The sequence below is a fragment of the Pteropus medius genome, unplaced genomic scaffold, assembly GCF_902729225.1.
Source record: "Pteropus medius unplaced genomic scaffold, Ma_sr-lr_union100, whole genome shotgun sequence".
Taxonomy (NCBI): domain Eukaryota; kingdom Metazoa; phylum Chordata; class Mammalia; order Chiroptera; family Pteropodidae; genus Pteropus; species Pteropus medius.
In genome coordinates this window covers 30,799,445-30,824,924 of record NW_024347791.1, presented here as the reverse complement: position 1 = coordinate 30,824,924, position 25,480 = coordinate 30,799,445, and positions in this window count along the sequence as shown.

Sequence of the window (25,480 nt, the reverse complement as noted above, 5' to 3'; positions counted from 1 at the left end):
TTTGTGGATGAAAAGTCTTTCAAGTAGTACTTGAACCACAACTCCAAAGGTACTACCAGGGCTTGTTTTATTCTTTTTGCATGTCTCAACTCTTCTTTCTAAGTGTTTTCTTTGTTAGAAACTGCCTTCTTTGTAGTCTAAGATGGATGGTAGAGGCTCTCGAGAAATAATATTTCTGCATTTCCTTCCATCCAAGAGCTTTCCTGCCACAAAATCCAAATAAATAACCTGAGATTCATTTGGAGCAGGCCAGCTAAACCATAAGCCCGCCTCTGAACAAATCACCATGGCTAGTGAGCCCATATGCTATCTCTGTACCTGGCAATCAAGTCAGCTTCCTGCATCACAGAGTCTTCATGGGAACAGAGAAGAGTTGTTCATTAAAATCAGGATACTGTACCAAGAGAAAGGAATAAATTTAGAAGTCAAGTAAATGACATCACACTCTGGCTTTAACATTAAATATACACATTAAAATTTATTCCTCTTTGTAGTAATGTGGCAATATGAATGGAGCACACAAAGAAAATCATTTTAATGAGGGTTTCAATGAAAATATTTCACCTGTAAAGAAATTAATGGGAATAATGATAGAACTTTTAACTAGATTAGAATAATTGATGTCTATCTTCACTCACAGCAGAACTCCATAACCATATCCATTTGCCTTTAGGATATCCCAAAATATCACTGTTAATCAAAAGCTGTTGCAAGTTACTAAGTTCAACTTCCTTTTTATCATCTAAGCAGCCATGAACCACTGTCCAGTTGTACTTTATTATCTTCTGTCACCATCCTTCTTTACATCAGTAAAATTAATAATAATAAAAAGGCAGGAGGAAAACTAACTCACCACTGACAAGGAACGAACACCTAACCCCACTCCAAGGTGTTAGGTTTGCAACCCAGTTAGGAGATTCGGTCATTTAAAAACTAGAAAGCAAGTATCACATGCAAATTGATACATATATTTCTGCATTATAATACTCTGCCTGTTTAATGTTTGCTCCATATTTTATCTTGTTTCAGATTGCTTCTATTGAGAAATCTATACCTTATTTTTTTCTAAAAAGATACTAATTATCCTTAGTAATGACTAAAGCACGAGTCTGGATTTCCATTTTCCAGGCTATTTAAATCTGTTATATTTTTATTTATTTCTATTTACCAGAAAGTATTAATTCTATGTCAAGAGGCACAGAAATCATACTGGATTCTGTAAATATATATATATATATATATATATATATATATTTTGTACATAATCTAAAAACAAGGTAAAGTGACTTGATAGTTCTCCTCTTTATCCCCTTTCAAGATGGATTGCCATTTCCCAGGTACTATCAGTCCTGAGCAAGGGGCAAATTTCAAATGTCCATTTCATAGCATCTAGACTTCAATGAACTGAACCATCAAACTGTTCTGTGCATTAAATAAATTGTCTTGGCAATAAATATTCCTTTAGTCAAGGTTGGTGCTATAAGGATTTAAGATGAAGAAGCTCAGCAATAAAGTGTATATATAACCAGCAGCCTTGGAAAGTAAATTGATTCTATGTAGGTTTAAAATCAAGTTTTACACAAACTTGCAAATGTTTTAATGAATTATTAGGTATTTTATTCTAATAAAAACTTGACTTCTGTGATAATCAGCTAAGGAACGACATATTTGCTTTAGATTTTAACACTTCTATTTATAGAACTTAGTTTACTTTCAAGATCTCCTTTTTTATCCATTAGCTTGAACATAATAAAGGAAAAAAACAGTTGAGAGTTATAGTTAACTATTTTATCTAGTAAGATATTCTATTGCTTAAAAACAACATAAAACTCCTTATTCATAAGTATTTGTTATAATCATAGTTGGTTTCAGAAGAGTTGTTGATATTAAAGAATACTCGTGTATATGAAATGAATGCTTAAGATTAAAAAAAAAGTAAATGAAAATGATGTTCCACAGTACATTTTTATAATATTTAAATTCTTTAATTTGTCTCCTATGTTTTTCCTACGAAAACTGTCCTCAGTATTCCGACCTCAGAATAGAAGCTTGCTGCCTTCTGTCTGGTATTTTGGAGCTCACCTACTGATCACTTGGTGGTGTGCCCCATATTTGTCCCACATGGGAGTGAGGAACTCATTCCTAGGCAGCTAAGAGTCTCAGCTATTGACAATTTTCAACTGAATCTCTCTCCATGATTTCCCAAAACCAGTGTTTCTCAAACTTTAACATGTATTAGAATCATTTGGAGAGGTTAAAGCGCAGATGGCTGTGCCCCAGATTTCTGATTTAGTAAATTGAGGGGTGGGGCCCAATATTCTACTTTTAACAAATACCAAGGTGATGCTGATGATGGGAATCATACTTTGAGAACCACTGCCTTCAGGTGAAGAGAGCTGACTCACTCAAGGCCACACCCCCCTCCCCGGTAACATCCCAGGTTCATTGGGAATATAAAAGCCAGGCCCCCTTGCCTCAAAGAAACAAATTAAAAGGATCGTCTCAGCTCCAGATCTCCTGGTGGGACTAGCTGAGGCATTTATCAATGCATTGTGCTTTAATAATTCCCTCTGTCCCATCTTATATCCAGTCATCTCTTATAGCTATCTATCCTACCTATATGTATTACAAAACCCAAATTGATCTACTTAAAACACCTAAGATTTTAATGGCTCTTCAATATCTCTAGAATGCCCTCCAAACTTCTCATTATCCCTAATTCTGGATTAATTTTTTTTTTTTCACTTAGTTTCTGCTGGCTTTTGAATGCTGCTGGTGAAAAAGTGTACAAATTCATAATGTCCTGCTCCAAATAAGCCCTCCACACTGCCCGGTAGTACTAGAATGTGTCTAGGTAATTTTCTCCCCCACTTTCCATGCTAACTATTTTTACCATTTTCTCTCTACCTCCCACTCACCATTTCCTAACATATTCTCAAAATACGGCCTTTTTATCACCTTATCTAACTGCACAAACCAGATGCCAAAGTCATCCTCCATACTTCCTTTCCCTTATTTCTAACATCTAGTCACATATCCAGTTCTGATTAATATATTTACAAAATGTCTCATTTTTTTTTACATCTCTTTCAACTATCCATTGATGCCAATAGTGCAGGCAAATATTATTTCTCACTCTAATAATATTAAATTCTTTATGACTAGACCCAGGTTTTTGTCACCTCTGGCCTCTTCTCTACTTTGGCAGTGTTTCTAAAAAAAAAAAAAAAAAAAAAAAAAACAGATTTTATTCTCTCCCTTTGAAAGAAGTCTTTCTATACTCTTTTACCACAAATTCCCCCATGATCCACTCTCACTCTGCATATACACATATCCTAGTGTCATAAATCCTTGCTAGAATTAACTGAAATGTGTGTCCTGAGTAACAGAAGGAAATGGCCAGCATCCCAGAAACTTTCTTGCACAGAGAGAGATGACATTAAGACACTTCACAGAAGATACAAGGATAGAAATCAAGGCTGAAAACCAAGCAAGATGATCAGCACCTCAACTGGAGAAATCCAGAAGCCAGCAGACTAGGGTAACATAACATTTATGCTCTCAAGTTGCCTAAATGTCATGAAAGAGGAATAAGAGAAGGGGATGGAGACAAAGCCTATGAGTCTGAATATGTACCATAAAGTTATTGAAAAAGGCAGGAATAAATTGTTGATAACTGCAATAGACTGCAGTATGTTTGCTGAGTTTGTGACTTAAAATGTGACACTATTACACTTCATCTTTTTTTTTTTTGGTCACTCTCCATTAAAATGTTCTGACTTGTCATTATAACTTAAAAAAATTATAAGGTGATTTCTAAAAATATAGCATAGGTTATCACAAGAAGCTTGAGTCAAAAACAATGTGATTTCATGCTAATATTTTTGGAATCAAGTAGTTAACTCCTCTCTTCCCTTTACTCCAAAGATGATAATAGATTGATATATGCCACATGTCAATATCATAGGTGTCATACAAATTTGCACACAGTTCTCATTTATAAAACTGGTGTTCTTTGTATGGTTCTATGTAAAAACTACTCTATTCTTGGGAGTCCTCCAAAATACATGAAAAGATAAATGTATAACAAAGGTTAAATCCTAGATAAATAGTGGATCATTTCTGCATAAAGTTGTAACTGAGAATAGAATGAACTTCATCTGGCCACAGAGCACCTTAATACTGTTGCCATTTGTGCTACACTTAGCTATCTCGAGGTGACCCTTGACTTTTACTATATACCTACTGTGTACTTATTGTGGTAAGTAGGCACTAAAGATACAAATCGAACAGGACAGAATCCTTGCCCTATTAAAGCTGATTGCCTAATCCAAACCAGGGAAAATTAAACAGTTGCAAAACATTAATACTGCAACTTTGACATGTTTTATGTGCTATAGGAGCAAGGAGGTGGGTCTTCTTTGCTGTATATAAGCAAGCTGTAAAGGGGGAATTGTGAGGGATATCTTCACAAAGATGACAACTGGGATAAACCTTATGTTATGGGGAGGAATGTTGTTTTATGTTTTTAAAAAGTATTCTTTTTCTGAAGATATCTGACTGACTCTAGTAAAGTAGTGGAATAAAGTAATTTAATACCATGAAAAATATGTGTTTAATTTTGAAGGTTTACCTCATGATTTCATGGGTCAGGTGCTATGACAAATAAACCATTAAAGATAACTTTTAAAATCCGTGCAGTAGTTATTTATTTTGAGGAGATTGTAATATATGCTGGTAAATATGAACAAATACCTATGATCCTAATAGTATCAGAATAACTACTTCTGGCTTGGAATAAGATACCTAGCAATGATATTATATATCAAGACAAATATATTGATACTGTAAAATATTTATACAGATGAAGATGAAGTAACCTCAAAAACTCCTTGATGATTCAGAAATGGCTTGTGATGTTGATGAGATGAGATTATAAATGCATGATATTTATTCCAAATTAGGCCAAATTCACTTTCTCAAGAATTTTAAATTGTAATTTTTTAATTAGCTTTGGGTGCCAGACTCTGCAAAACATGTAACATCAAACCTGGGACAATCTTGTTTGCCTACTGGCTTCGTTGGACAAGCATTGGAAATCTAAATGCAGAAGAATAAGTGCAGAAGGAAGATTTAAAAGTCTACATGAACCCAGAGAAGAAAAGAAAGATAGGGAAAAGTTGGTTACCATGGTTTTGAGGTTGTCTTAATTGTCTTGGTTTGGGGGCTTGTAGTTTAGTTCTATGTACAGCTTAGCTGCAATTCTTGTCATTGGATTTCCTGAGATATGCCAAGATTGTTTCAGGGTTTGCCTACATAATTATGAGTGGATGTTGTTATATCCAAGCAAATGATAATACATTTCTGACTTTCAAAAACTGAAAAAAAAGGATGTTGTATATATTATGCTTTAAACAATTTGTTGCCTTTTCTAACTTGCTATTATTTTCTAACTTGCTCTTATAAGAGCAAGTTAGAAAAGGCAACAAATTGTTTAAAGCTAAGTATATACAACATCCTTTTCAGTTTTACTTATTGCCTCTACTGAATGAAAAGCAATAGGATATACATAAATTTAAATGCTGCCTCTATATTCTTCTGGGGTACACAGTAGAACTAAGATCACATGTACATAATCTTAGCTGAATGAGATGAATCTGTAGATTTATCCATAATATTCAGTTTAGAGAAAAAAAGTTATTTATTTTATCATATTCATGTTTCTTCTTTTGTTAAGTAGATTAAACTAAAATGCTCAGGGTGATTCTGGAATTTCATTTGGGATTATGAATCCATCTGGAAAAAAGGTTAAAAGGAGAGTAGTTGATTAGCTATTTATTTCTGAATACCCGAATATATTGAGAATATAATTGAATTTTCAATTATGCAGATGTTGAGCATATGTAAATTTTAAAAACAGAATAAGCAACTGCCATTTAATAAGTCATAGGTTAGGATGGCATTAGGGATTAAAAAACCAAAACAACACAAAACAGAAAAAACTTCCAAAAGACAAATGTGGCCTTAATGGCAACAACTATATTTGTTTATTGAGTGGCTATCCTCATCATCCAATTCTATTACTCAGTAATGTTATAGAGGGTCTCTTTGTTACTGGCCCCCTCTAAATTCCTTGTCTCATTAACTCTTCAGAAATTTATTCACACAGAAGGAATTGATAGTTTAGTTACTCAGTGTAAACCCTCCCAGGAGAACTGTCATTTTAAGACTTTAATTAAACAAAACAATCTTTTACTGCAGAATTTTTCAAAACGTAGTCAATAAAAAAGGGAGTATTTGAGTAACAAGGAAGTTTCTCTGGTGACTCTTATCATACCAGGTAGGTAACTGTTCACTTCATCTCTCTCCTTAACAAGTCAGGACTTGTTTGGCAAAAATAAAAATAAAGTATTAAGCAGAAGTAATTCTCATGCTAATTCTGTTTCATACTATTATTATTGCTATTTTCATTCATGAATCATCTTTTATTTTCCCTTTAATGTTTATATATTCTCCCCATAAGAGAAAAAGAAAATTAAAAAAAAAAAGGAAAATAAACTCGATGAGGGATTAAACAGATGATATCAAAGAGACGTGGCACCAATGTCAATTTTTGTGAACATACATAAAATAAAATAATTATAGAAACAATGACATAAATAAAAGTTAAAGATAACTTATTCAAACTGATTTCCTGCATATTGATCTCTTGCAAAGTTTCATCAAAATTTGAAACACAGGTGCTTAAGGCAAATCATGCTTGGTAGCATGCCAAAGTGGTGAATAGGTCACCTATCAAATTTGCTGTAGCAGTAGAGATGAACTCTATTTCATAATTAAGTCAGGGGAGGAGCTGGTACTCCTTGAAACAAGACAGCTCAGGTGGCAGGCCATGTCATTGGCCAATACACCAAATAGTTGCAACCATAAGGCTTAAATCTTTGGTCATGATAGAAAGGCAGCTTGTGTTTCAGGACCAGACAGTTTAAAAACCCCACAGCCTAAGAACTAAGGTCTCTCTCCCAAGTCTGATATCTATTTCAGCAATGTACAACAGTAAACTGCACATCTATAACTTCTATTATTATGCGACTGTTCTAAATAAATGTTTCTCCAGTAGCACAGGTATGTGTGAAATCTGACCATTTACTTTTGTTTTTATGAAAATATAAAAATACAAAATACAATGTAGAGATGTAATATATGTATACCAATATTGATTTGTCAAGTACTTCCTATTCATTCATCTCTCAGCAAAAAATTCTGGGTGACAACTCTGTGCCAGAAACTGTGTTACAAACAACACATACATAAAACTGGGACATAGGACCAAGAGCAAGAATGGGCTTTGGAATTAGGATGTCTGGGTCAGAATCCCAGTGCTGCTAGTGACTGGCTGTGTTAATCCAGCCAGTTATACTCTCTATACCACATTTTTTGTTCTGTAAGATGAATATGCTAGCAAGATTGTCATAGGGATTAATGAAAACATATGACTTGCACCTAACATTAGCATGATGGCTACATTATTCCACCTTGGTCAATTTGTTTATATTATCATATTTCTTAGAAAAAAAGAATTCTGATAATCAGGACTCATAATTTCAAAAACATAAATGATCAGGCAACATATTATAAGAATATTAGTACCGGATTTTTAAAAAAACTAGTAAGACTTGAGAGGTTGCCTTTATTGAAATATTCTATTAGCTCACAGATGCATAAAACTAAAACAGTATTTGTAAATGCTTTTTCCAAAATTCGCACTGATAATTGTTATTAATTAGGCCTATTGTCGGTGGGAAATACATCAGTTCTTAGTGACAAAAAAAAAAAAATACCAAAGAGAAAAAAAGTGGGGGGAGCTTCTCCAGAAATTTCACATACAATTTCATAGAACACATCTAAATAATTCAGTAGTGTAGGTGGGTTGCTAGGGAATTCTGTAGCTTAAAGTACTTACGTTATAGCTTTGATAACAATGGTCCATGAGGAAATTAATAAGAATTAAATGATCAAATCCATCCACAAGCATGTATTTTGAAGATACTGCATGCTGTCACATTGTACAGAATCTCTCACTTGTAAGCTGGAATAACCAGGCGACTTCTGTTCAGGAGAAGTTCTCCTAATGGAGCTAAGAGGATGCTCACCATTTAACAGGATAACTCTTTGTGGTGTCTTGCTCTAGTTGCAGTTTAAATATCCTTAAATTTAAGCCAAAATCTACCAGTCCGGGGCTCTGAACATGGATTGCTCAGGGATGTTAAGTAATAAATTAACTAAACTGATTTATTGATTTATTCCTAAGGAATTTAGTACCTAAAATTTTCCTTTTCCTACTTATTTCTGAAGAATTTACTTCCTAAAAGCATTATATAATAAAATCATGTTAACTTAGTGTATATGCATGTGAAACCATAAGGTAACATGATTTAAAAAAAAAAATTCACTAGTTGCCTATTTTTATGAGCCAAACTAACGCTAAAAACAGGACTGGAATGTTTCTAACATCCAGTGGGTACACAGTCAGTTATGTTAGATGTTTCTAATATAAGTCAGACTAAAAGTGCAACATTTGTAGGTGTTTTGTGGGAAAATTAATATTTTAAATAAATGAAACACATCATCCTCAACTAAGTACCAAGTCTGGAAACATAAATAAATCAATCGACCAATCAGTCTCCATCATTTGATGCTTTAAATATATGATCCTTTCTCATCTCTACCAGAATTCCATTTTACAGGTAAGGAAACTGATACACAATGACCCTTACCACAGAAGGCAATGCTAAGATGATGGTATTCTAGCTAAGGTTATACCCTCTAATCAAGCCATCTTTGCAAAGGGTGTAACAGAATTAAAGGTGGAAATTGAAGAGATACATAAAATACATTCATGCAATATAATTACGAAGAAAAAAGATTACCAAAACATATTTCCCATTACTAAGACAGAATAAGGAAAAATAGTCCAACAAGTAGCTTCTAACTTCACTGGTGGAAAACAATAGAATTGAAGTAGTTGAGTTTCTATATGAAAGCATGTATACTGAACTTCTAAAGGTATTGTGTATTATTTTTAAAAACAATGAGTTTCACCTTGAATCATTGTCATTTACACTGCGTCCTTCTTTAACTGAAGATAATTAAATAAGTTATTTACTTTTTCCAAAATTAAAACAAGGTTCATACAAGGAATACATTTTTGAAATTAAGGTCTATAATAAAAAATGAGTTTTATGTTTTATAGAGCTTCTATGCCTTTGCCATCACTTCTAGAGTATACAATTGAATCAGCTGAAGGCTTGGAAAAAATACACTCCAGGGAGCCATTCAGTATTGACTAAAGAAATACACTCTATTTTAATGGGGGTATTTTTGTTGTTGATTTTATCACTTATTTCTAAAATGCTATGATCAAGCCATTGGAAATTCAGACTTCTTAGTTTCTTGTATAGATTCTATGGTACTGCAGAATAATTTAAGCTTTTCCTCTGAGTTAGAATCTTTATTTCTGTAGTTCATCAACCTCATCTGTCACGTATGTCACTGAAATGAGAAAAACCTTAGAAGGCAGGAAAAATTAAAAACAAATTAATGTGAGAAGATGATATAAATCAAGTGGTGAAGCCAAGAGTGAATTATCAAAAGATCTTTCATCAGGAGTGAATATATATTCCTTTCTCAAGAGGAACCTATTATATGTTTTTGTTTGCTCTATTATACATCAAGTGGCATATTAAAGAAATAGATTTATTGGGATTTAGCATGTGTTTTATTCTGATAGGAAAGAATAGTGGTCCTTTAAATTTAATTTGAAAAGGCTTAGACCGTGAAAATCTACATAGGCCCTGGCTAGTAATAAATGCTAAGAAAAATAAATGCTATTTTTTAACTTAAAACACATGAATAAATCTTAATAATAATAATAATAATAATAATAAAATACCCAAACAATACTATGTTAGAATGAGCATTATTTATTCTATCTAAAATCCTTAGAATATATTTAGTTAAATATGGCAGTTAGATGTTTTTATGGCAAATCATGGTCTGTTTACTGAGAAGGGAAAGAAACAATAAAAATAAGAGTTGCTTGTGTTTTCTAAGCTTGTTTTTCTTCTGAGTTAAACTGATCGGCTTTACCAATGGGTTTTGAAAGACACAGCTATAAAAAACAGAGCTCTCAATAAGAGGTTTTAGAATGCCAAGTAATTTGGGAGAATATCAAAGATAGATAGAAATTCAAAGATAGAAAAATTCACTATTCAGTGATAACTACTTGTAACTTGCCCAATTGCCACACCTATTCTTTTATCAGAGAAACATAAATAGGCATATCGGAGTCTTTCTGGAGCAGTGTGTGTGTGTGTGTGTGTGTGTGTGTGTGTGTGTGTGTGTGTGTGTGAAGGGGAAGAGAGAGGAACTTATTTGGAGGAAAGAATGTGGGCCTTTAATTTGATCTGAGAACAGGTACGTGGTAAGATTGGGCAAAAGGACAATTGCAATAAGAAGAATCTTCTAACCAGAGATTTACAAGTGTCTCAAAAGTTAAGCAGAAAAGTGCTTTTTTTTTTTTTTCTAAGGAGGAGTAAACAAGGCTAGAAAGGACCAGGTGCAGGGAAGTGAGATAAAGGGTAGCCTGACGGGATAGCAGGTCAGAGAATGTTTTTCTGTGAGGCCCGCCTATTCTTGACAGGAGCTCTTAGGCTGAGGATGGGTCAACATTCAAGGACCTGAGGGAAGAAGAGAAACTTAACAAGTTCAGTTAACCAGCATTTTGTTTCAATTGATCGATGGGGACACACAGTTTGGCTAATCATTTACGAGGAAAAGAATGGAAATTTGGAGAATCTGTGTCTGTCCTTTTCCTGGGTGAACAGGGGGCATCTTGTGCATCACATCTAAGTCATATAGGGAAGAGTGCTTCTCTGCATTAAGTTGTTTCCTGGAACACAAAGGTGGAGGGATTCCTTTAATCTTCACTGTGCTCTAGGATCACAGGGCTAGGGCCAAATTCAATACTGTCAGTCTGATGTCACTCTCAGCTCTGAGCCTTTCATTTTGCTCTTGTCATAAAAAAAAGAAATGCTCATCCTTATTCTCTCCCACCACAAAGATCCTGGAAGAACCAGTTCACTGTACCAGAGTTCTAGGGCAAGTGTCAAGGGCGGGAAGGAATGACTTAGGAAAATCTTTAAGGAAAACAGAGACACCCCCCTTCCCCCCACCCTCTGCCCCAGGACAACTATATCTGAGCTGAGAACAGTCTCCTAAAATGATCGTGGTCTTTCTAAAAAGATAAGAGGCACCTAGTAGGCACATGTTGTGTTATAAGCTCCCCTCAGCTGCTCAGAGGGTCACTACTGGAGTGCGTGGTTTGTTTCCAGAGTTCTGAGTATGAGAGGCCTTAGATGAGGCCTCTGGAGAGGTTGGCAGAAAAGAAAGCAGCATACGAGGAGTTACAGATATGTTTGAAGCCTCTTCCAAACACATGTTGGTGTCTGGGTCAGGTCTGAACAAGAACAAAAAGGTCACATCTGACAGTAGATTTTATCAGGGTAAGAAAGAATATACCAATGATTTTACTGTGTCTCAGACTCAGAGAGAGAAAGCATGTGAAATTAAGTGGGTGGTGACTTTTCATTCTCTGCCATGGAAGAAAATGCTGCATAAACTTGAACTGAATAAAGTTCATAAACCTTTGAACAATTTGTGTTTCATTTCTTAATCAAGAACACTATTTACCACTTTGATGACTTGGAAGTTTATTTGTGAATTCATAGGCCAATAAGCGTTTGAAAAGTTCTTCAAAATAGAACACCAAGGATTGTTACTGTTATATACATTACTACCATCAAAAACAGCCAAATGCATCATAAATTATATAATTAACTACATAGGGTGAAAAGAAATTACTTCTGCTCAAAGGTAACAAAATGCTGATAATTCTCATTTCAATACCTCATTCAATTTCACAAGTTAGGAGCTTTTAGAACTTTTATCACTATTGTGATAAGTTAGAAGTGGGAATGGAGTGTGTTTTCTGTAGTTTTGCAGTAACAATGCCATTTCTGACATACTTTGTCATCAAGGTAATATGATTTGCTTCTTAATTATATTTAAGATGGAATAACCACACCAGAGAAATCATCTCTTTATAATACATGTTACACTAAAGCTTGGTTAATGCTAAAGAGATGGAGAAGAAAGAGGCTCAGGAAACCAGATAAGATTTTCCCTTTCTCTTACTTTTCCTAGTTTACAGATGGTATTATTCTGCACTCTATAAATTAAATATACTACATCTTAGCGTCATTTTCATTTCTCACAATGTTGAAGTGTTCATTATAGTTTACCAAGAAGTCTTAAATGTGGGTGCAGAGGAAGTTGGAATGAACAAAATGATGCCAGTTCTATTTTCTGTATCCTATTATCAAAGCTTCATTTAACCACTCTCCTAGAGGAGGGGTAGTCACAAATTACACCACCAACTAATGGAGGCCACCTACGGAGACTTATACACAGTAACTTTTAGAGATTTTTTCCATTATCCTTTATTCAGCAATATTCACAATACTCATCTTAATATTTAGTGAATGATTCTGAATCTGAAGCATCATTTTTTCCCCTAATCATCACACTTCAAAGTTCAGGTAAGTTCTGTCATCTTCCAGGTCTCTTCTAAAAGCTGCCACATCTTTGGTACGCCTTACAGAATAGACTCCAGCAACAAGTAACAGTCACTAAGAAAAGACCATCTTTCTCTTCCTCATTCTGACCCTGGAAGAGCTAGCTGAGGGCAACGTTGTAGAGCAGACCTTAGCGAACACTCCAAAAACATTTATGTAGCACTGCACAAGATATGAATAAAGGTAAATAAATAAATATAAGGCCCATGTTCTCTAGAAGCTGAGAGTGTATTAATCCACTTGGGAAGATTCTGATAAGTTTATTCTCACTAAACTGTTATTAGCTGACAAGTGTTAATTCCATCAGGTGCAACTGCAGCACATTCCTTAGCAACCCAGTTTCTCCTTCCTTGGTTGGTATGTAGCAGGGGAAAAGCTGGGTTACTCCTTATTGTTGTGTGGGAACAACTTCAGAGGAAATCTGTCAAAGAATTATCAAGTTGCCCCACAGAGCCTCCAGAAAACCGGCTGTCGTCTTATTTCATCCTAGACCTTTTACGGAATGGGCTCCCTGAAACGTCCCTTCACAGATTCTCTGCCAACCAAGAGGGCAAGTGTGCAAAGCTGACCTTGGAGCCAGAAGTCTCAAGGGACTTATTTTCTCATTAAGGATGTTATTCCCTTTAAAATCACCATAATGTAGTTTGAAAAACTACTTTCCTTTAAGAGGTCATTTTACTTTTCAAGGTAATGGCCACAGAATTTAGGTTCAACCAGCAGTAATCCTAAAGGGGACCATATTAAGTGTTCAGAACATTAAGAATTTGGGGCTGAAAATAAAGTGGCCTCCTGAGTGAATTTCACATTTCAGTCAGTGAATAGATGATATGTGTCCTGAAAAAAAGATTTTTGAGGGAAATAGTTTAGATGGTCTTTTTAAGGAGATATCTATATTTCTCTCTGTTTGTCTATTAGTATCTGTCAATCTATCTATGGTTATATAGATATTTTGATATCTATGTGTCCTATAATGCCATATGTATGTGTGTATATATATATATATATATATATATATATATATGTAAATAATTTCTTATATTCACTCTGATTATTTAACAGTAATAAATTAAAACCAATGGCCAACCTACTTACACAAAAATTTATAAGATAAATTTTTGGTCTTTTAGTTGAATTCTAATTATAAAACAGTAAAAAAAAATTTTTTTAATGAAAACTAGTGGCCAGACTAGTTACATAAACTTTTCTAAATGATGACCTCTATCATTTAAGCAGGTCACTGAATACGTTTGGGTTTAAAATATATGAGGTCAGCCGTGCAGGTCAAGGACTTGTCCAGTTACCACGAAATGAGGCTTCTTTCATCTATGAACATATAGATTTAATAAACTGTTGTTAGCAGTGAACGGCATCTTGTCTTCCTTTGCTCTAGTCCCAAGGTATAATTCATATAAGTTAAGTGGAAAACAAAACAAGAGCATGGGGTGTTCTATACTTTGTGTAACTCGTAACATCATAAATTGTTTTACATAATTGCTACTAGGTAATATCCAGTAGAAGATATGTGACATCCACTTTCCAGTGGTTCGAATAGGGAACAGAATGTTGTAATGGAATATCTACACTGCCTGTCACCTCAAGTATAAAAGAGTGAGGTGGATCGCTTCAGGAGCAGAAATCGAATGTGTTGGAGGAAGTTGATGGACTGTGAACCACTCTGTCTTGAAGAGAACTGGGGTTGGGTGAACAGTTGAGATGAGATTAGCAGCCATTTCCAGTTCTGCTTGGAGCCTTCACCACCATAGCATTAGAATCTAATGCATAACATGTTAACTATAGGTGATAACTCTGTATTTTACAGTAGCCCCTTATTATCCACAGTTTTAATTTTCATGGTTTCGGTGACCCATGGTTAACCATAGTCCAAAAATAATAAATGAAAAATTCCAGAAATTCATAAGTTTCAAATTGAGTGTCATTCTGAGTAGCACTACTTCTCCCACTCTCCTGCTTTGTCCTGCCTGAGATGCGAATCATCCCTTTGTCTAGCATACCTGAACTGTATCGTTACCTACCTGTTAGTCCATCTTTGTTATCAGAACAGTTATCAGAGAAAGAGAGAGACCACATTCACTTAACTTTTTATAGTATACTGTTAAAATTGTTCTACTGTATTATGTTATTGTTGTTAATCTTTTGTTTGACTAATTTAAAAATTAAACTTTGTCAGAGGTATGTATGTATACAAAAAAAAAAAGTATACATAGAGTTTGGCACTATCCACAGTTTCAGGCATCCACTAAAGCTCTTGGGACAAATTCTCCAAGAATAAGGGGGGACTACTGTATAGCTGAAATTTGCTAAGAGAATAGACCTTGAATGTTCTCACCTACACATACAAAAAATATAAGTATGTGATGTGATGGATGTGTTAATTAACTCGATGGGGAGAATCCTTTCACACTGATACATATATATTAACTCATTACATTGTACACTTTAAATATTTTATAATTTTATTTGTCAATTATAATTCAATAAAAAATAATTTAAAAAGAAACCAGTGTGGACTATATCTGAATATTAAAGTTATCCGGAGGAGAAAATAAAAGGATTTTGTTAGAAAAACTTCCAACACCTGTCTCCTCAATCTCTAAAAGTTTCGATCGCAGTCTTTAAAAAAAAGAAAATTAATCAGAGCCCAACAAGAAGAGGAGGTCTCTGATCTTAACCAAGAAGTTCCATAATGCTTTTACTAAATAACTATATTAATAATAACAGACAATGTCTTTGGGAGAACTTACAATGTGCTAAGCACTTGGGTAAACACTACACTCATGTGGTCCCAGATCTAAAACATACTGTTTTCCACAATTGTTTGGAAGCAACCCCTGACTCAACTTGAGCACATTTGATGGCAAAACTTGACTTGAACTGCTGTGCAGCCATTTCTAGTCTTTTTTATTCGACTGAGTGTGAATATTTACATATTTTCCTGCAAAAATGTTAATATGTGTGATTACACTGCTCAAACTGTGTCATAGAGCATTGGGTAATATAGTACATATACATATACATATATATATATATATATATATATAAAATATATATATATGTATATGTATATGTATATATACATATATATATACACGCACCATATTCTCTTTATTTAAAAAATAAATATTTGTTAATTCTAGGATATATCTAGCCTCAAAGGTTTTAAACAGAGTTGTAGATTCTAGGTCCTTCCAATAACCTTTGACTTAGTATTACATTATATTTATTTTGTGGTTGAAAAATCAAAGAACAGAGAGATTAAGTAGCTTTTCTAATGTCACACGGCTTATAATGTTTGCAGTTACAACCTGAATTTAAGTAGTTTGTCACCTAGATCTATGATCTCTACTCATTATTTTGTATTGCTTCTTATATGGAAACATAATAGAGAAATAATAAAGTTTAGTAGTAGGATAATGGAATATCTACATGTAGGCAATAAGAAAATATGTTATAAACAAGTAAAAACAATTTCTATTATATTTTTGACAACTAATCTAATGCATTGACTAAGAACTACAGGCACTAGAAAGCAATAATGGATAGAAAAGAAATAGGACAAGGCCACTTCGTCAGTGATGGGGACCAGGAAACCCAAGATGTCAAAGAAGAAACAATCTTCAGAGAGATAGCTTAGGAATCTTTGTGTTGGAAACCTATAGAAACCTGAAAGCAACCACTGAAAAGCAGGGACCACAGAAATTGGGAGATCCACAGTCCCACAGAGGTCCAAAGACAGGTGGATCTCTTTCCTTTGGCCTGGATGCTCCAGTGGAATTATAAGGCTCTCAACCAGTTTGCTACTGGAGACCTTTCTTCTTATGTTTCTCTGACAGGTGAATAGATTTTGGGTTAAGGAGCACAGCTGATGTGGAATGTTCTTCATTTCTTACATACTAATGTCACAGCCTGGGAAGGCTAGTGCATAAGTTACTGGGGAAAAAGAAGAGAGAGAGAGAGAGCTTGCATGATGCTAATTATTTATCTTAATAACAACTTGTTGAAAAAATGTTTTCTAAGTGTTTTTAATATTTAGAAATATAATTAAAATAATAATAATAATAATAATAATAATAATAATAAAAGAAGTAAAGAGTAGAAATGATGTTTTCAGCAACAAAGGGATGCAAAGGGCCCTCTGTAATATCATTGGCTGCTACGTTAGGGGCTGCAAGCAGATGCTGAGGTCAAGCAAGAGGGAAGTTGGAAAAAAAACACTTGCTAATGGCCATAAGAGAAATGAGTTTTCCAGAGAATTTTGTTATTTCACAGTGTGTTCTGGAGCTAGAAGGGGCCAAGGTGAAATAACTACGAGGAAGGAAAGGATAATTGAGTTTGCTAGTCTCTGAGCTAAATGCTGGCCAAGTAGAATGGATTGCTTAATGTGCAATCTGGAGTGGTGTCCAATTTATCCTGGGACTCTCAGGCTGTGTCTATGGAATTAGGAAGGTGAGCTCTTAAAACTTAAGAAAAATGGTTATTAAGGGCATAAGAATTCATTTTCTAGCATGTTTTTATTAAGCAATGATATTAGAAGATAACCCTTAAAGTATCCTGAGGACAGTAACCTATTGTTGTAGCCTCATTGATCCACAGACATGTAAAGCTATTTTGTCTAGAGATCAAAAGGTAATGTTTTAAAAGCTTGCTTAACCTTGAGATAATGTTGGAGTTAATTTATATGTGGACTTTGGGTGATTTGCCATCAGAGACTACAAAATAACTTCAAAAAGGTTTAAACTCTCCTCTCCTTTACTCACATAAAATGGCCCTTCTCCTAAGAACTCTGATGTGTTTCTAACAAGTTTACAAGGCTGATGAATCAGCTCAATGGACTTTTTAAATCACTATAAAATGAAGCATGCTTGCAGATCAGAATGCCAATTATTTTATCGAAAATTTCTTTCAGAGAAATTACATTATAAACTATCAAAATCCAACTTAGAACTGATTATGGCACAGCAATACATTCAAGCCGCTATTGTTAGTGGCCAGAAAATATTATTGAACAGTCAGAAAATATACATTGTTTGATATCTTACCACATGTGTCAGAAGTTTTGACAAGATAAACATGATATGGTTTCAGTGTTTTCAGATAAATGTTGAGGATTTTTTTTATATCATAGACCCCTTGAATTATGTTGCAAGAAGAATTTGGATGTCTTCTTGCTATTGGACAGAATGCAAAGAGTAGAAGAAAAATATAGAATGAGACTTGTTTTAAAAAAACTACTTTGGCATTGTTATCAAATTTAACTCTGATGTCTTCAAACTATAGTAATAGTCTCTTCTTTTTGTCTGCTCAACATGTATTTTCCCTTTTTCTGGCAACTACAACTCTATTTTTCTTTGCAAAGTAATTCAGATAAATCCGGCCCCAATCCATTCTGCTCTAAGGGAGGGGAAGTAAGATTATACCCAGTCAAGCAGATTTACAATGAGAAGCTCAAGGACAGGCATGTGACCCTTCTTGAACCAGGGAGTTAAGCCCAAGACTCAGAAATCATTGGAAAGAGAAGCTAAATTGGTAAGCCAAGAGCTGCCAAGGGACTCTATATGGTGAAAGCTTGCTTGAGAATGACGCCAACACAGAGAATAAAAGAGCTAAGGGATGGATAGAAGTGGTTGTTGGGAAGAACAGTGAGGAACGGAGTAGAGGCTGAGGAAGCACTGATGATACTCTTTGGAGCTTTAGCTCTTCCTAAAGTTGGCTTTCTTATTTCTGGATTTTTCTGTTATATAAACTAATAATACCCCTTTTGTGTTTTTATTATTATTATTATCTTAAGCAAGTTTATCATTGGGATTCTGTCACCTAAATTTTAAAGATTCAAATTTACAGAAGTTTATACTTGCAGGTGGGGAAAAGTGTAAACTTTTGAATTGACTGAGTCAAAGGAGAATATGAGAAAGCTAAAATCATTTACTTTAGGAACATTATTGACATTGCCCATTATGCATTAATAAAGTAACTGGTTAAATTATCTCTTGCTATATTTCAAGAGTCTGGTGATGTGCCCATGATAGCTGGAATTTTAGGTTACTAGGCATAAATGTGTCAGGAAGACAGCTAAATCTTTCATCTTATGTCCTTAAAGAAAGATAAAGCATATGGCCAAATGTAGCACACTGAAAGCAGGAATGAAGAAAAAAATACTGGTTTTTTTTTCATTTTTTTAAATTAATTATGTGTTTGCTGCTATGAAACTGCAGTAATCAAGACAGGGAAATATTAGTAGAATGAAATACAAATACATTAATGGAAGATAAAAATTCAAAAATAGACTGATTTTATGCAAGGCACATTCATTCGATTCAATGGGGGAATAAAAATTCTTATCAACAAATGGTCTGGAAAAATAGGATAAAAGTATAAAAAAATATATTAACTTTAAGAACTATCTCATGACAGTAAAAAAATTAATATGAGATGATCATAGACCTAAAACATCAAACTAAAATTATAACATTTCTAGAATTAAACATAGACAAACATTTCAGAGAAGCTTGGAGAGATATAAGTTTCTGAGGAAAGACTGAAAAAGCACAAGAAAAGAAAAAAATACAATATATTGGGCTTTATCTAAATTAAAAACTGCTTATCAAAAGACTACATGAGAAAATTAAAAGACTAGAACAGTATTTGTAATACATATACCTAACAAAGGACTTGAATTTCAACTACAATTTAATAAAAGAAAAATAACAAAATTAAAAATGAGTAAAATATTGAAAGACCCTTCACAAAAGAACAAATTCAAGTGACTTAAAAGCACACAGTGGGATACCACATCACATTAATTAGAAACAAACTGAAGGAAATAATAATACCAAATGTTGGCAAATATTCACAGCAACTGGGACTTACACATTGCTAGTCAGAGGGTAAAGCAGTAGAACTCAAATGTTCCTCTGGAGGAATACAGAAAAACAATTATTTGTGGTATTGTCATATATTGGAATACTATTTAGTAATTGTCACCATTATCATCACCATCTACCAGTACATACAATACAATGAAAGAATCTCAAAAATATTATGTCGAGAAGAAAAAACAGACACAAAAGATTACCCACAGTATGTTTTCATTTCTACCAAGTTTCTATAAATTGTCGTTATAAAGCATACCCATTATATCACTTAGCTTAGACTTAACCTTATTACTAATAATATCACTTACATTTCAGGCACGACTATATTTAAAGACTTTCTTCTGGCTTCTCAAATTAAAATCTCCTAATTTTAGTCACTGTATCAGCTGTCTTACACTATATAGGGTAAAGAAGAAAAAGAAATAGAAAACTGATATACTTTATTTGACTAAGAGTTTATAAGATGGATGGCTATGAGGAACCTTCCCTCTTCACTGAGTAGACATGGTTTTTTCAGGGGCAGCAGTAAACACACTTTTACTGTTTCTGATCTAGATAAATTGGCAAGAGAGGAAGAAGACTTTGAAAGTATAACATATGGTGGTAAAATCAGAACAGTAGTTACCTATGTCTGGTAGAGATTACCTTGAAGAGAACTGAAGTTAACTTTCTGGGGTGATGGACATTTTCTGAACTTGACTAGGGTTTAGGTACATAGTATACATTTTCAAAACTCACTGAATTACATGCCTTAAATTTTCGCATTTTCTTATGTCTAAATTTTCCTTTAGTGAAATATGAAAATTGATGTGCTTAAAAAAAATTTTTAAGTGTGGAGAAATCAAAAAGAGCTTAAGACCATGGCTTGCTGTTTGTGGCCAGTAATGCCTGCAAATCAAATAATTGAGTTTTAGAGGATTGGAAAAACTGAATTCTCTACGAAACAATAGAGTTTGTTTTGCAAGAAGCAGAATTTAAGATTGAAAGCAAGAAAAGCAGAGCTGGAGTCCTTCTTCCTCTGTTTTCTTGTTGCTAGAGAAGATGGTGGAGCACCACATTCGCATTTCTGATGGAAAGGGACATTCTACTTAAAATTTATACTCAGCAAATCAGCCAGAAAGTGAATGGGTAGAATAAAAACATTTTCAGATATGGAAAAACTCAAACAATTTCATTCTGAAGAGTCCTTTCTTAGGAAGCTGTTGAAAGATGTGCTTCAAGCAAACAAGGAAGTAGATGAGATTAGAAGGCATGTCTCTGAGGAACAGGGGATCCCACATAGGCTCAAGGGAAATCTCAGAATGGTCATTGCATATCAGGTGCAGAAGGTGTTTAGTCCTACGCAGGATGGAGGAGTAAGGGAAAGGATTCTTCAAATGTAAAACTGCGTATGTGAGTGAGTGAGTGAGTGAGTGAGTGAGTGAGTGAGTGAGTGTGTGTGTGTGTGTGTGTGTGTGTGTGTGTGTGTGTGTGTGTTGTTGGGAACTCAGTTCACAAGACATCACCAGATAGCACATTACTCAATTTAGGCAACTATGCAGGTTGGAGGTCACCACCACAGGCTCCTGAAGAAAACCTGTATTATGATTCCTAGAAGAGGCAGACTGTGAATATCTCCCACACAAGAGATATTATTGGCTGAATTACAAAAGAACCTGTGACATAAGACCTATGTTACATTTGCCCTAAGCACTTCATCCCTTTAATCCCCTAATCCCCTGGAGGAGCCAGGAAGTATGCAGCAGGAGTGGAAGGGTGGGAGGTGGGGGCAAGGAGGCAGGAAGAGAGTTGAAGAAAGAGTGAAAGAACAGACCCTATAACCTCTTCTCCATTGCAAAACTCTGAGCTTAGCCAAGGGCAGCCTGATTTTAGGGTGCTGGTGTAGGGGAGCGGGGTGGACTTTGAATTAGAGATGACACTGAAGGTGTGGACATAATACCTAAAAGTAGTCACAATTCATTTACCCTTATAAATGAATTATAAGGGAAATTATGGGGGATGAGATCTGACAGAGCAGGTTTAAACACGGTGACAAAAGGGAAAAAATATTTTTTTTCATCTGTTTTTACCCCAATGAGTTCAGATTGTTCAATAATTTACTTACAGTACCTGCTGTTAAGATTATTAAAGATTTGGTTTTCAGCTCTTCTGTTACCACCTCCCATATTCCATTCCCACTCACCAAATGGAGTTATACCACAGTATCTGATTCTGTGTATTTAATGTTTCCATTATTGTGACTATGTACATACTGTTCTATTGGGGATTAACATAGACTACTATGATCACTTCTTTATGTTATGAAACTTTGCATTTTCTCCAAGTTACATTTTGTCTTAGCTTTCAAGACAATTGAGAAATCAACAACCATTTTTAGCACAATAAAGATCCTTAAAATAATTTTTGGAAATATGTCTATATTTGCTAAAATACTAGGTATGCATTGTTACTTGTTTTTATTTGTATCGTTTGTTAGACTATTTGTTTGTTTGTTTTTTTAATTAAGGTGTTGTTTTCTCTGAGGATATTGTTGTTTAATCCTAGCATTTTGATCATTCTTTGCTTAGCTTAACTTCTAGACATTTCTGTTGGTTTATTGAGTGAAATAGAGTGAGTTTTCTTATATACCCTATACTTGTGTTTAACCAGCTTTGCATTTATCTATATTCTGTTGCCACAAGAACAGAAAGGTGGAAGATAGCTAGCTAGCTAGCTATTCATATATAGTGACAGACACATAAATATTTCTTATATTTGTAATATGACTCATGTAAAATTAAGAAAATCAATGACTACATAGAATTGTTAGAAAGATTTATGGAAATAATTTATATAAAGAATAGTGTCTGTCAAGTAAGTGCTAAATAAATATTGTTCATTATTTTCAGAAAATAATATACAAAATTTAAAAATATATACATATAATTTTTTCTCATCCCACAGCATAGTAAGAAATGTGAATATATTTCAATTATTTAAAAGGTGGAGGGCACGATACTGAAGTTTGAAGGATCTATTTTTTAGTCCTGGCTTCTGCACCCAGCTAACTTGGGGACTTTTACCAAAATCTTCTACCTCTATGGGCCACAATTTCCTCATCTATAAAATGAAAGTTCTTTAGTCTTAAACTTTCATCATTTTCTTACTTTGGTAGCTTCTCAACCAGAGAAGACTTGTAAAACTGAAAAAAACTAAAGGGGAAATTTAGAGGCAAAGAGTAAGTTAAGGGAATGCATTTTCCATAGCCCATAATGCAATACACACGGACAGAGAAGTTAAACAATAGTTCTAAGTTGTTACATTTAACAAGTATTCGCTGAACACTTACTATGAGGAAGGTTTTTTATGAAGTGCTGGACTCAGGGCTAGAACATAAAGGAATTCCTGCAAATTTGGAGACCATAACACAAATAAGATTCTGTATTTTATCACAAATAAGAGTCTGTATTTATTAATAACATACCTTTAAGGCTATAGCGACAGCACCTTATATGTATAGCTATAGCACTTTCTTTGGCTAGGTCTAGCCCATTTGACTTAGCTAAAGGACTGAAATGCTAAATTCTAGAATGTGTTTTCTCCCTTGTGACGTTTGGATCCAAACTCATCTGTCAATGGCTACTCAATAGAAGCTGAAAAACCCCTTTTGGAACACTGCCAGCTCCTGCTTCCGGGAGGATTTCTAACGGATGTCCTCCCATTGAGAATTCCCCTTCTTTACTTCAGCTGTCGTCCACTTTATGCCTCTGTGAGAAGTTATGCAGCCTAGTATATAGAGCACATCTGCATTAGAATTGACACCTCCCCTCCCATGAAAACACAAAGTATTTCATTGCAGCTTGCATACTGTTTCAAAGCTGCTTGCAAAGAGCCTGAAAATTTGATAGATTTAATACAGTGACATTCTGATCATAGAACCACAGAACTGACATTAAAAGCATTCAGACAGAGATGTAAGCTGTAACCATTAAAATATTTCACAGCTGACCATGCAAAGAATTTATCTGGGAAAAAAGAGAGTGTTTAAGTTGAGTCAGAAACATTCAGGAGTAAGCCACATTGCCCCCTTTGGAATTATACTACACCTGCAATCAGGATTCTGATTAGGACTGACTTCAAATTTCAATTTTTAGGGAGGTCTCATTAATATCAGCAACTGTGGGCAGAAAGTAAGATAACCTATGTTTATTTCATATGGCAAATAATTTCATCTGATAAATGCTGTATTCTGGCACAGCTTTACAATCAGTACAAAACTAAATAAAAATGGTTATAATCTTGCAAACTTCCCTACAATTTAACAAAATAAAAGAAAGATACCTTGGGACTTATTTTCAAGATACAGATTCTTGAAATTCTTCATTCTTTTATCAGCTCTCTTGCCCAAGGGGAAATCTGTGTAACAGGCATCATATGTCTTTAATAATGAAGCAAACTACTATAGCTCAAATCTTTTGAGCAGTTTAGAAACCCAATTGTGTGGAGGAAATGCCAGAAGAATTTGTTTTACTAGAGAGCTATAAATTCAGCAACATTCAAGGGTTAGACTCATATCAATTGAAGGCAGAAAGGCAAAACTGTTGAAAACATTTTAAAGGATAATGCATATGGACTGAGTCTGAAGGAAATTTCCCATGAAGCAAATACCTTCCTTATAAACCAGAGTGCTAGAATCCTTTTTTGTTTAGAGACTTGAACTCCACAGGAGTTATTAAAAACAATCAAAGTTTCATCCTTCTTGAGAAAAGAAAAGTAAAAGATATTTATTTTAAAATCTTCTGGTAAAATTTCTCAAGGTGGAATGTTCTCTCTCTGATTCAATTTAGAAATCTGCATTTCAGATTGAAAACTGCAAAACTGAAGTTAGCAAATTAGATATCAAAGATTTTGCTTCTAACGACACTTTGTTACACCAGACAGCACATTATATGCCTTAGCTAGCAGAAGAACAATGGCTAAGGGCTGTTATTAAGCAAAGTAGATACATTAAAAGATAACTATAAAAATAATTGCATATAAAGAAGCAAGTAAACATTTTAGGCATTATTTCTATATGGTCTCTTGATGTTGTCTTAATTCTATCTATTGAGACTTAAACTCAATCCGAAGATGTAAATTCAGTATACTGCAGATTTAAAGAACATTTAGTCAGTAGTTCCTTTTTTGTTTCCAAAATATCCATTCAGCAGGAAAAAAAAAAAAGTGTAATTTTAGTGAAAGAAAGGAACACATTTACTTAGATGTTTTCATATAGGAGACCCATCCATGCACAATGAAAACAATGTAGTAATAACAGACCAGTTCTGTCCTTAGAAGGGAACAACTAAGGAACACCATTGAAACTTCACGTGCACTAGGTAAATTGAAAGATCATATGACATCTTGACGAATGTGCTTTCTGACTCATCACAGATCTAAAATTTACATGTCACTTGGCAACAAATCTACTTCAGTGCAAAATCCAAATTAATCCAATCTAAATATTGCTCAAAACAATTCCTTTAATTTTAAGAGATTTAACAGAAAAACTTTTTGTTTTTACACACAAGTGATCTCTTTATTTTGTCATTAACAAATCATAAAATCATTTTTCCTGACTCTGTCTGTTCTGAAGTATTTGGACAGACCAAATGAAATAAATCAGTGTCCTTGTTTCAGAACTTTGCATATTAGACAAACGCCTCACTAAAAACTCTTGACTCCTTTTTTAGTCATTGTTCTAAGAAGTGTGTCTATTTGACTTTCTAATCTAGAACAGGTTAAAAAAAAAAATTAGAAGGAGCATGACCATATTGGCAGGCTATCAAAAGAAACGATGGCTGACAGCATGAGAGAGAGGAGCGAGTCAGAGGAACCATAAAATACACAAAATAATTATTAAAAGTAAATACAACA